An 11,134-nucleotide genomic window follows, 5' to 3' on the forward strand; every position below is an offset into this window, starting at 1 on the left:
TATATAATATATAAGATATCTATATCTTATATAATATATTAGATATCTCATTTGATATATAAGATATCTCATTTGATATATAAGATATTGTATAAAAATGAAATTATAAGCTATCTTATATATTAAATAAGATATCTTATACATTAAATAAGATATCATATATTAGATAAGATATCTTATATATTATATAACATATCTTATATATTATATGAGATATCTTGAATTTCGAATAAATAGTAAAATGACTTTCCATATAATAACCTAAGAACAATTCATTGTTAAATAGATATAAGAATATGTGGTATGAGTGCCAATGAGGCAACTCTCAATCCAAGTCATAATTTGAAAAGTAATGATTAAAGACTAAAATTGAGAATGGAAATGGGGAATGTGTCAAAGAGACAACAACTCGACCATAGAGCAGACAACAGCCGAAGGCCACTAATGGGTCTTGAATGCAACTAGAAACTCCCGCACCCTAAGGCGTCCTTCAGCTGGCCCCTAAACATATATACTTGTTCAGTGATAATGGACATCATACTAAACTCCTAATTATACACGAGAAACTACAATTGAAAATCATACAAGAGTAAAAGGCCAGAGGCTCCTGACTTGGGACAGGCACAAAATTGTGGCCGGGTTGTTTTTTTGAGATCTCAACTCTCCCCTTATACCTCTAGCCATTGTAGAAAAAAAAAATCGCACAAAAATACGCATAGTGAAACTCAGTTTAAGAGTTGTCTGAGTTCGATGTCAGAATATGAAACAAAAGAAAATAAACAAAATGACAATAATACATAAATAACAACAGACTACTAGCAGTTACTGACATGCCAGCTCCAGACCTCAACTTTTTACATTTTCATATCTTTCTGGTTTTACTTTATAGTTGAGTTGCTGTCACACTGTGTTTACCGGAATGCCACATGTTCTTCAATCCTTAAGAAAACCATCAAGAATTTCAAAACTAGATATATTTTACAGAGAAGTTATTTCACTTCTTAACACAGGCAACTTGGAATCAAGGTTTTTGATATTATTTCACTTCCTACCACAGGCAACTTGGAATCAAGGTTTTTGTTATTATTTTAGTTGTAACATTTAAAAATTATTTTCAGTGACTGACATGAAAAACACGACAACGTTATGTGTCAGTTAGCATTGGATACTTGTGTATACGTATGACGAAGTTAAGCCGCGCTCTGTGTTTGGGGTTCACAGATACTATACCTCCCTTTTAGGTATAGGAACGTCCCCCGTCATACGTATCAAGTATCCATTCTTACTGGTACGTTAAACTGAGAGTGAGGTGGCTCAGTTTGACTGATGTGCGATGGCTCAGTCAAAATATTTTTTGCACCAACTGAGAGTGAGGTGGCTCAGTCTGCATGTGAAGCTCTGTAACATGCTTTTAAGGGAAAACTGAGAGCGAGGTGGCTCAGTCTGCATGTGAAGCTCTGTAACATGCTTTTAAGGGAAAACTGAGAGCAAGGTGGCTCAGTCTGCATGTGAAGCTCTGTAACATGCTTTTAATTGTAAAAAGTATTTTATTTGTTTTTATCCAAATTTTAATTGGGGATATTTTACTGTTTTTATCCAAAGTTTAATTGGGGATATTTTACTGTTTTTATCCAAATTTTAATTGGGGATATTTTACTGTTTTTATCCAAATTTTAATTGGGGATATTTTATTGTTTTTACTAGAACAAACTGAGAGTGAGGTGGCTCAGCCTGCATGTGAAGCTCTGTAACATGCTTTTAAGGGGAAAAAAGTATTTTATTTGTTTTTATCCAAATTTTAATTGGGGATATTTTACTGTTTTTATCCAAATTTCAATTGGGGATATTTTACTGTTTTTATCCAAATTTTAATTGGGGATATTTTACTGTTTTTATCCAAATTTTAATTGGGGATATTTTATTGTTTTTACTGGAACAAACTGAGAATGAGGTGGCTCAGCCTGCATGTGAAGCTCTGTAACATGCTTTTAATTGTATATTTTATTTTTTTTTATCCAAATTTTAATTGGGGATATTTTACTGTTATCCAAATTTTAATTGGGGATATTTTACTGTTTTTATCCAAATTTTAATTGGGGATATTTTACTGTTTTTATCCAAATTTTAATTGGGGATATTTTATTGTTTTTACTGGAACAAACTGAGAGTGAGGTGGCTCAGCCTGCATGTGAAGCTCTGTAACATGCTTTTAATTGTAAAGTATTTTATTTGTTTTTATCCAAATTTTAATTGGGGATATTTTACTGTTTTAACCAAATTTTAATTGTGGATATTTTATTGTTTTTATCCAAATTTTAACTGGGGATATTTTATTGTTTTTACTAGAACAAACTGAGAGTGAGGTGGCTCAGCCTGCATGTGAAGCTCTGTAACATGCTTTTAATTGTATATTTTATTTGTTTTTATCCAAATTTTAATTGGGGATATTTTACTGTTTTTATCCAAATTTTAATTGGGGATATTTTATTGTTTTTACTAGAACAAACTGAGAGTGAGGTGGCTCAGCCTGCATGTGAAGCTCTGTAACATGCTTTTAAGGAGAAAAAAGTATTTTATTTGTTTTTATCCAAATTTTAATTGGGGATATTTTACTGTTTTTATCCAAATTTTAATTGGGGATATTTTACTGTTTTTATCCAAATTTTAATTGGGGATATTTTATTGTTTTTACTGGAACAAACTGAGAGTGAGGTGGCTCAGCCTGCATGTGAAGCACTGTAACATGCTTTTAATTGTAAAGTATTTTATTTGTTTTTATCCAAATTTTAATTGGGGATATTTTATTGTTTTTACTAGAACAAACTGAGAGTGAGGTGGCTCAGCCTGCATGTGAAGCTCTGTTACATGCTTTTAAGGGGAAAAAAGTATTTTATTTGTTTTTATCCAAATTTTAATTGGGGATATTTTACTGTTTTTATCCAAATTTTAATTGGGGATATTTTACTGTTTTTATCCAAATTTTAATTGGGGATATTTTATTGTTTTTACTGGAACAAACTGAGAGTGAGGTGGCTCAGCCTGCATGTGAAGCTCTGTAACATGCTTTTAATTGTAAAGTATTTTATTTGTTTTTATCCAAATTTTAATTGGGGATATTTTACTGTTTTAACCAAATTTTAATTGTGGATATTTTATTGTTTTTATCCAAATTTTAACTGGGGATATTTTATTGTTTTTACTAGAACAAACTGAGAGTGAGGTGGCTCAGCCTGCATGTGAAGCTCTGTAACATGCTTTTAATTGTATATTTTATTTGTTTTTATCCAAATTTTAATTGGGGATATTTTACTGTTTTTATCCAAATTTTAATTGGGGATATTTTATTGTTTTTACTAGAACAAACTGAGAGTGAGGTGGCTCAGCCTGCATGTGAAGCTCTGTAACATGCTTTTAAGGAGAAAAAAGTATTTTATTTGTTTTTATCCAAATTTTAATTGGGGATATTTTACTGTTTTTATCCAAATTTTAATTGGGGATATTTTACTGTTTTTATCCAAATTTTAATTGGGGATATTTTATTGTTTTTACTGGAACAAACTGAGAGTGAGGTGGCTCAGCCTGCATGTGAAGCACTGTAACATGCTTTTAATTGTAAAGTATTTTATTTGTTTTTATCCAAATTTTAATTGGGGATATTTTATTGTTTTTACTAGAACAAACTGAGAGTGAGGTGGCTCAGCCTGCATGTGAAGCTCTGTTACATGCTTTTAAGGGGAAAAAAGTATTTTATTTGTTTTTATCCAAATTTTAATTGGGGATATTTTACTGTTTTTATCCAAATTTCAATTGGGGATATTTTACTGTTTTTATCCAAATTTTAATTGGGGATATTTTACTGTTTTTATCCAAATTTTAATTGGGGATATTTTATTGTTTTTACTGGAACAAACTGAGAATGAGGTGGCTCAGCCTGCATGTGAAGCTCTGTAACATGCTTTTAATTGTATATTTTATTTGTTTTTATCCAAATTTTAATTGGGGATATTTTACTGTTTTTATCCAAATTTTAATTGGGGATATTTTACTGTTTTTATCCAAATTTTAATTGGGGATATTTTACTGTTTTTATCCAAATTTTAATTGGGGATATTTTATTGTTTTTACTGGAACAAACTGAGAGTGAGGTGGCTCAGCCTGCATGTGAAGCTCTGTAACATGCTTTTAATTGTAAAGTATTTTATTTGTTTTTATCCAAATTTTAATTGGGGATATTTTACTGTTTTAACCAAATTTTAATTGTGGATATTTTATTGTTTTTATCCAAATTTTAACTGGGGATATTTTATTGTTTTTACTAGAACAAACTGAGAGTGAGGTGGCTCAGCCTGCATGTGAAGCTCTGTAACATGCTTTTAATTGTATATTTTATTTGTTTTTATCCAAATTTTAATTGGGGATATTTTACTGTTTTTATCCAAATTTTAATTGGGGATATTTTATTGTTTTTACTAGAACAAACTGAGAGTGAGGTGGCTCAGCCTGCATGTGAAAGTCTGTAACATGCTTTTAAGGGGAAAAAAGTATTTTATTTGTTTTTATCCAAATTTTAATTTGGGATATTTTACTGTTTTTATCCAAATTTTAATTGGGGATATTTTACTGTTTTTATCCAAATTTTAATTGGGGATATTTTATTGTTTTTACTGGAACAAACTGAGAGTGAGGTGGCTCAGCCTGCATGTGAAGCACTGTAACATGCTTTTAATTGTAAAGTATTTTATTTGTTTTTATCCAAATTTTAATTGGGGATATTTTATTGTTTTTACTAGAACAAACTGAGAGTGAGGTGGCTCAGCCTGCATGTGAAGCTCTGTTACATGCTTTTAAGGGGAAAAAAGTATTTTATTTGTTTTTATCCAAATTTTAATTGGGGATATTTTACTGTTTTTATCCAAAGTTTAATTGGGGATATTTTACTGTTTTTATCCAAATTTTAATTGGGGATATTTTACTGTTTTTATCCAAATTTTAATTGGGGATATTTTATTGTTTTTACTAGAACAAACTGAGAGTGAGGTGGCTCAGCCTGCATGTGAAGCTCTGTAACATGCTTTTAAGGGGAAAAAAGTATTTTATTTGTTTTTATCCAAATTTTAATTGGGGATATTTTACTGTTTTTATCCAAATTTCAATTCGGGATATTTTACTGTTTATATCCAAATTTTAATTGGGGATATTTTACTGTTTTTATCCAAATTTTAATTGGGGATATTTTATTGTTTTTACTGGAACAAACTGAGAGTGAGGTGACTCAGCTTGCATGTGAAGCTCTGTAACATGCTTTTAATTGTAAAGTATTTTATTTGTTTTTATCCAAATTTTAATTGGGGATATTTTATTGTTTTTACTAGAACAAACTGAGAGTGAGGTGGCTCAGCCTGCATGTGAAGCTCTGTTACATGCTTTTAAGCGGAAAAAAGTATTTTATTTGTTTTTATCCAAATTTTAATTGGGGATATTTTACTGTTTTTATCCAAATTTTAATTGGGGATATTTTACTGTTTTTATCCAAATTGTAATTGGGGATATTGTACTGTTTTTATCCAAATTTTAATTGGGGATATTTTATTTTTTTTACTGGAACAAACTGAGAGTGAGGTGGCTCAGCCTGCATGTGAAGCTCTGTAACATGCTTTTAATTGTAAAGTATTTTATTTGTTTTTATCCAAATTTTAATTGGGGATATTTTACTGTTTTAACCAAATTTTAATTGGGGATATTTTATTGTTTTTATCCAAATTTTAATTGGGGATATTTTATTGTTTTTACTAGAACAAACTGAGAGTGAGGTGGCTCAGCCTGCATGTGAAGCTCTGTAACATGCTTTTAATTGTATATTTTATTTGTTTTTATCCAAATTTTAATTGGGGATATTTTATTGTTTTTACTGGAACAAACTGAGAGTGAGGTGACTCAGTCTGCATGTGAAGCTCTGTAACATGCTTTTAATTGTATATTTTATTTGTTTTTATCCAAATTTTAATTGGGGATATTTTACTGTTTTTATCCAAATTTTAATTGGGGATATTTTATTGTTTTTACTAGAACAAACTGAGAGTGAGGTGGCTCAGCCTGCATGTGAAGCTCTGTAACATGCTTTTAAGGGGAAAAAAGTATTTTATTTGTTTTTATCCAAATTTTAATTGGGGATATTTTACTGTTTTTATCCAAATTTTAATTGGGGATATTTTACTGTTTTTATCCAAATTTTAATTGGGGATATTTTATTGTTTTTACTGGAACAAACTGAGAGTGAGGTGGCTCAGCCTGCATGTGAAGCTCTGTAACATGCTTTTAATTGTAAAGTATTTTATTTGTTTTTATCCAAATTTTAATTGGGGATATTTTACTGTTTTTATCCAAAGTTTAATTGGGGATATTTTACTGTTTTTATCCAAATTTTAATTGGGGATATTTTACTGTTTTTATCCAAATTTTAATTGGGGATATTTTATTGTTTTTACTAGAACAAACTGAGAGTGAGGTGGCTCAGCCTGCATGTGAAGCTCTGTAACATGCTTTTAAGGGGAAAAAAGTATTTTATTTGTTTTTATCCAAATTTTAATTGGGGATATTTTACTGTATTTATCCAAATTTCAATTGGGGATATTTTACTGTTTTTATCCAAATTTTAATTGGGGATATTTTACTGTTTTTATCCAAATTTTAATTGGGGATATTTTATTGTTTTTACTGGAACAAACTGAGAGTGAGGTGGCTCAGTCTCCATGTGAAGCTCTGTAACATGCTTTTAAGGGGAAAAAAATATTTTATTTGTTTTTATCCAAATTTTAATTGGGGATATTTTACTGTTTTATCCAAATTTTAATTGGGGATATTTTACTGTTTTTACTGGAACAAACTGAGAGTGAGGTGGCTCAGTCTGCATGTTAGGCTCTGTAACATGCTTTTAAGGGGAAAAAGAATTTTATTTGTTTTTATCCAAATTTTAATTGGGGATATTTTACTGTTTTTATCCAAATTTTAATTGGGGATATTTTATTGTTTTTCAAGAACAAACTGAGAGTGAGGTGGCTCAGTCTGCATGTGAAGCTCTGTAACATGCTTTTAAAGGGGAATGGGTATTTTATTTGTATTTATCCAAATTTTAATTGGGGATATTTTACTGTTTTTATCCAAATTTTAATTGGGGATATTTTACTGTTTTTATCGAAATTTTAATTTAGGATATTTTACTGTTTTTATCGAAATTTTAATTTGGGATATTTTACTGTTTTTATCCAAATTTTAATTTGGGATATTTTACTGTTTTTATCCAAATTTTAATTTGGGGATATTTTACCGTTTTTTATCCAAATTTTAATTGGGGATATTTTACTGTTTTTATCTAAATGTTAATTGGGAATATTTTACTGTTTTTTATCCAAATTTATAAGTTGAGGCAGGTCATTTTATAATTATTTAGGAAATGAGGGACTTTTTACATTATTTTATCCATTTGGGTGTGGAGGACAAATGGAATAATTTACTTTTAAGACCAAATTTTAACTTGTACAGGAGACTTATTTTTTTATCTTTTTTTCAGATAATGTTAAGCCCCCAAGTCAAATCAAAGACTTAAAAACTGGTACTCCAAAAGGAAAAGATAGGTGACCTACTGTGGGCATTTGTCTTGGTGAACTAGCACCTTAAAGTCCAGCTAACCCACAGGCCGGTTGGCTAGTACAAGCAGACAGGTATTTTAAATACCATTTGGCATTTTTAAACTTTGGCATTTTTCATTTGGCTTTTTGTTATGTGTTTTTGAACTATTTGGATTTTTATACCATTTGGCAATTTTCATTTATGTTTTTTCATATTTTGCAACATGTTTTGTAATCAGCACACCAAAACACTTCAAAATTAAGAGTTGGATATATACTTTTGGCCTCCATAATGTTTATCAATCAAAATAGCATTCTATTTTCAAATTTACATTACACAATTTGGCTTTCTGTAAAGTTGGCTGTTAATCGTTTGTACGGATGCTATGATGACCATTATGTGTAGAAAATAAGACTACATTTCTAAAAGTGGCTCAGGTTCATATATTTATGTTTGATATCAATCAGTTCTAAATTTCCTTCACATTTCTAAAATTTAAGATCTTCCATATCTGGTACATCTTATAATATCTTATTCATCTACTAACCAAATTTTCTCATAGGGACTTAACACGAAGCAGAAGGGGTATAGGGGTAGGTGGTTAAGGTGTAATGAATGTCAAAGGGAGGGAGAAAAATAAAATGATTGAGAGAGTGAGGGTATATGATTGTGAGTGGAATTTAGAGAGGGAGTTAATCTGTGAGAGAATGTGATTTCATAGTAAGGGTAGGGTGTACTTGATTGGAAGTGCAGTTTCTGTTTTGTCTTGTGTAGTTTCTGTTTTCTACATCAATCTGATAAGTTTAAATATTGAAATTACTGTCGTCTAAAAGTTCAGATTAACAGCCTTTCTTGTTACTGTTTATGTGCTGCTTATATATAAACATTGTAGCACTTCTCAGTAGCTAGATAGAGTTGTGGCTTTTCATCAAATTAAGCAACAGCTTCTGTACAGTTCATGTTGGAATGATACCAAGTGCTGTGTTTTTCTTCCAAGTTGAGAACATTTCTAATCTTTATGAACTAGTAATTACACATGATTAAGCTTTGTATGGTCCTGCAACAAATATTGCCCCGCAACAAAGTTGTTGGGGCCATATAGTTTTACCCTTGTCAGTCATTCCTTCATTCTGTCATTCCGCAACAAACCATTATACAGGCTTTTTTTCTAAAAGCCTTCAGATATTGGGCTGATGTTTGGTTTGTGAGTTAACAATGATGAGTTTTAGATCAAGTTTGAGTTTCATTCCGCTCTGCTAATTTTTGCTGAAATAACAGGCTTTCAACTTCGATAAATTGTTGAAAATCACAGTTATACAGGTTTTTTTCTAAACGCCTTTAGATATTGGGCTGATTTTTGGTATGTGAGTTGACCATGATGAGTTACAGATCAAGTTTATGTTAAGTTCCTCTTCACTAATTTTTCCTGAAATTACAGGCTTTGAACTTTGATAAATGGTCGAAAATCACAGTTAAATGGAGTTTTTTAAAGCCTGAAGATTTTGAGCAGAATTGATATGTGAGACTACCATCATGTTTGTGTCTACATGTGTTGTTGAAATTGCAGATTTTCAACTTTTTGAGACCGGGCTATTCGTGTCGTTTTGGCACATCTAGTCTTTTTTTTGCAACATGTTATTTCATCAACACAACCAAAACACTTCAAAATTAAGAATTAAAGATGGACAATTACTTATTAAAGTACATGAATGTTATGTTTGAATTACATCACTTACACTACTTTTAAATCATGTATAATGAAATGTTGTATTGTCTTGAGGTAATTTGCTGTCAATTTGTTTTTAGAAAAAAGTAAAATCACAAAAATACTAAAATAGAAAAATTCAAAATGGAAAGTCCCTCTTCAAATGGCAAAATCAAAAGCTCAAACACATCAAATGAATGGATAACAACTATCATATTCTGACTTGGTACAGACACTTTCTTATGTAGAAAATTGAGCCTGCTAGCTAAACCTCTCACTTGTATGACAGTCGCATCAAATTCCATTATATTGACAACGATGTGTGAACAAATCAAACAGACATAACAGGTAAAAATGTCAAAAATACAGCTGTCAAGAGAGAACTTGCTGTTTTAAAATTTTTTTTTGGTATTTAAATGGGTAATTATGGTTGCAAATTCTATTTGGAATTTTAAATTTAAAATTCTAGATTACAGAAATTTCAGAAATTAAAAAGAAAATTTCTTTAAATATAATTTATTTTTGCAAAAAAAAGGGGGGAGGGGGTGTCAATAAACAACAACATAATAGTGTTTTGCACAAGAGCAAAAAAAAATGAGAGGTCAATACGCAACAGCATAGTGTATTGCACAAAAGCAAAACAAAAGGGGTGTATTTTTTTTGGGAGGGGGGTCAATTCGCAACAGCATAGTTAGTGTATTGCATATAAGCATAAAAAATTAATATAAATTGAAACATATAACCAATTCTAAGTTCCTTGACTACAGTTATTCTCTGTCAGAAACCTATTATGTGTCAAATATTTAATTACAAACCAAATTCAGACCCAAGCGCGAATATTGTGTCAATTTTTGCCCCAACTGTTAGGACATGGTAGGACCTCCGCGGTCGTATATAGCTGCGCTAGGGGAAGCAATTTGTTATCTTTGAAATGTTTTGTAGGAAATCTGCTTCACAGAAATAAAAAACAAGTTGGTCATTAGGGATGACCAATAAGTACCCATAAGTGAGACTATAAAACATAACAAGGTTGAGAAAAATAAAATTTGATACATTGTAAACCTATAAAATTTAATGTAAGCTCTGTACATCTTTTTACCAACGAACAAATAAAAGGCATATACAATTCATGTAAACAATTTAAGACATGCAAATAAAATAAAATGCATATCAATGTGAAAGCATTATTAAGTGAAACAAGATGTCACAGTGCTCATGATAGCAACATTGAAAAAACAGTTAAGTTGAGCGCAGAGCCGAAATATAAAAGTAAAAACAAAGCAAAGGAGAAAAATATAAAGTACCGATGATAAAAGTATGTATGCAGTACCAGTGGCGGATCCAGAAATTTTGATAAAGGGGTTGTAGTGGCCAAGAGGGGGCCCGCTCCAGTCATGCTTCACTGATCCCTAAATAACTTATTAGTCAAACAAATTTTCCCACAAAGGGGACCGGGACTCCTGTCCCCCACTAAATACGCCTCTAGAGTACAAGTCGTATTTGATGCCCATTATAGAATGACACGATTTCGCCGGTATAAATAACATTATCTTTAGTTTAAAATAAACAGTGTTTTCACAAAGTTCAGTTACAATTCATATTACATATAGATTTTTCTTTTAAATAATCATAACAGATATAAGTTTTAAGAATGTTCTAATTTACGAAAACAGGTTTGGTATTTGAATGTCAAATAAAACTGTTATTATAATAGTTTCCCAAAATAAAGCTATCGAACGGAGCAACTGGAGTACTTCTATTTATTAAACAAAACCAACCGGAAGTTAGGTTGTTGTCGTGACT

General features: G+C 30.7%; 1 long non-coding RNA gene across 1 annotated transcript; it reads left to right on the forward strand.

The window, feature by feature from the left end:
- Positions 1–5,196: 5,196 nt before the first annotated feature.
- LOC127721401 (uncharacterized) lies at positions 5,197–8,477 on the forward strand. The gene is made up of 2 exons (XR_007991215.1): positions 5,197–6,894; positions 7,053–8,477. It is a non-coding gene; the product is annotated as an uncharacterized LOC127721401 (long non-coding RNA).
- The last annotated feature ends 2,657 nt before the right edge of the window (positions 8,478–11,134 follow it).

Source organism: Mytilus californianus, unplaced genomic scaffold, assembly GCF_021869535.1.
Source record: "Mytilus californianus isolate M0D057914Y unplaced genomic scaffold, xbMytCali1.0.p SCAF_12, whole genome shotgun sequence".
Taxonomy (NCBI): domain Eukaryota; kingdom Metazoa; phylum Mollusca; class Bivalvia; order Mytilida; family Mytilidae; genus Mytilus; species Mytilus californianus.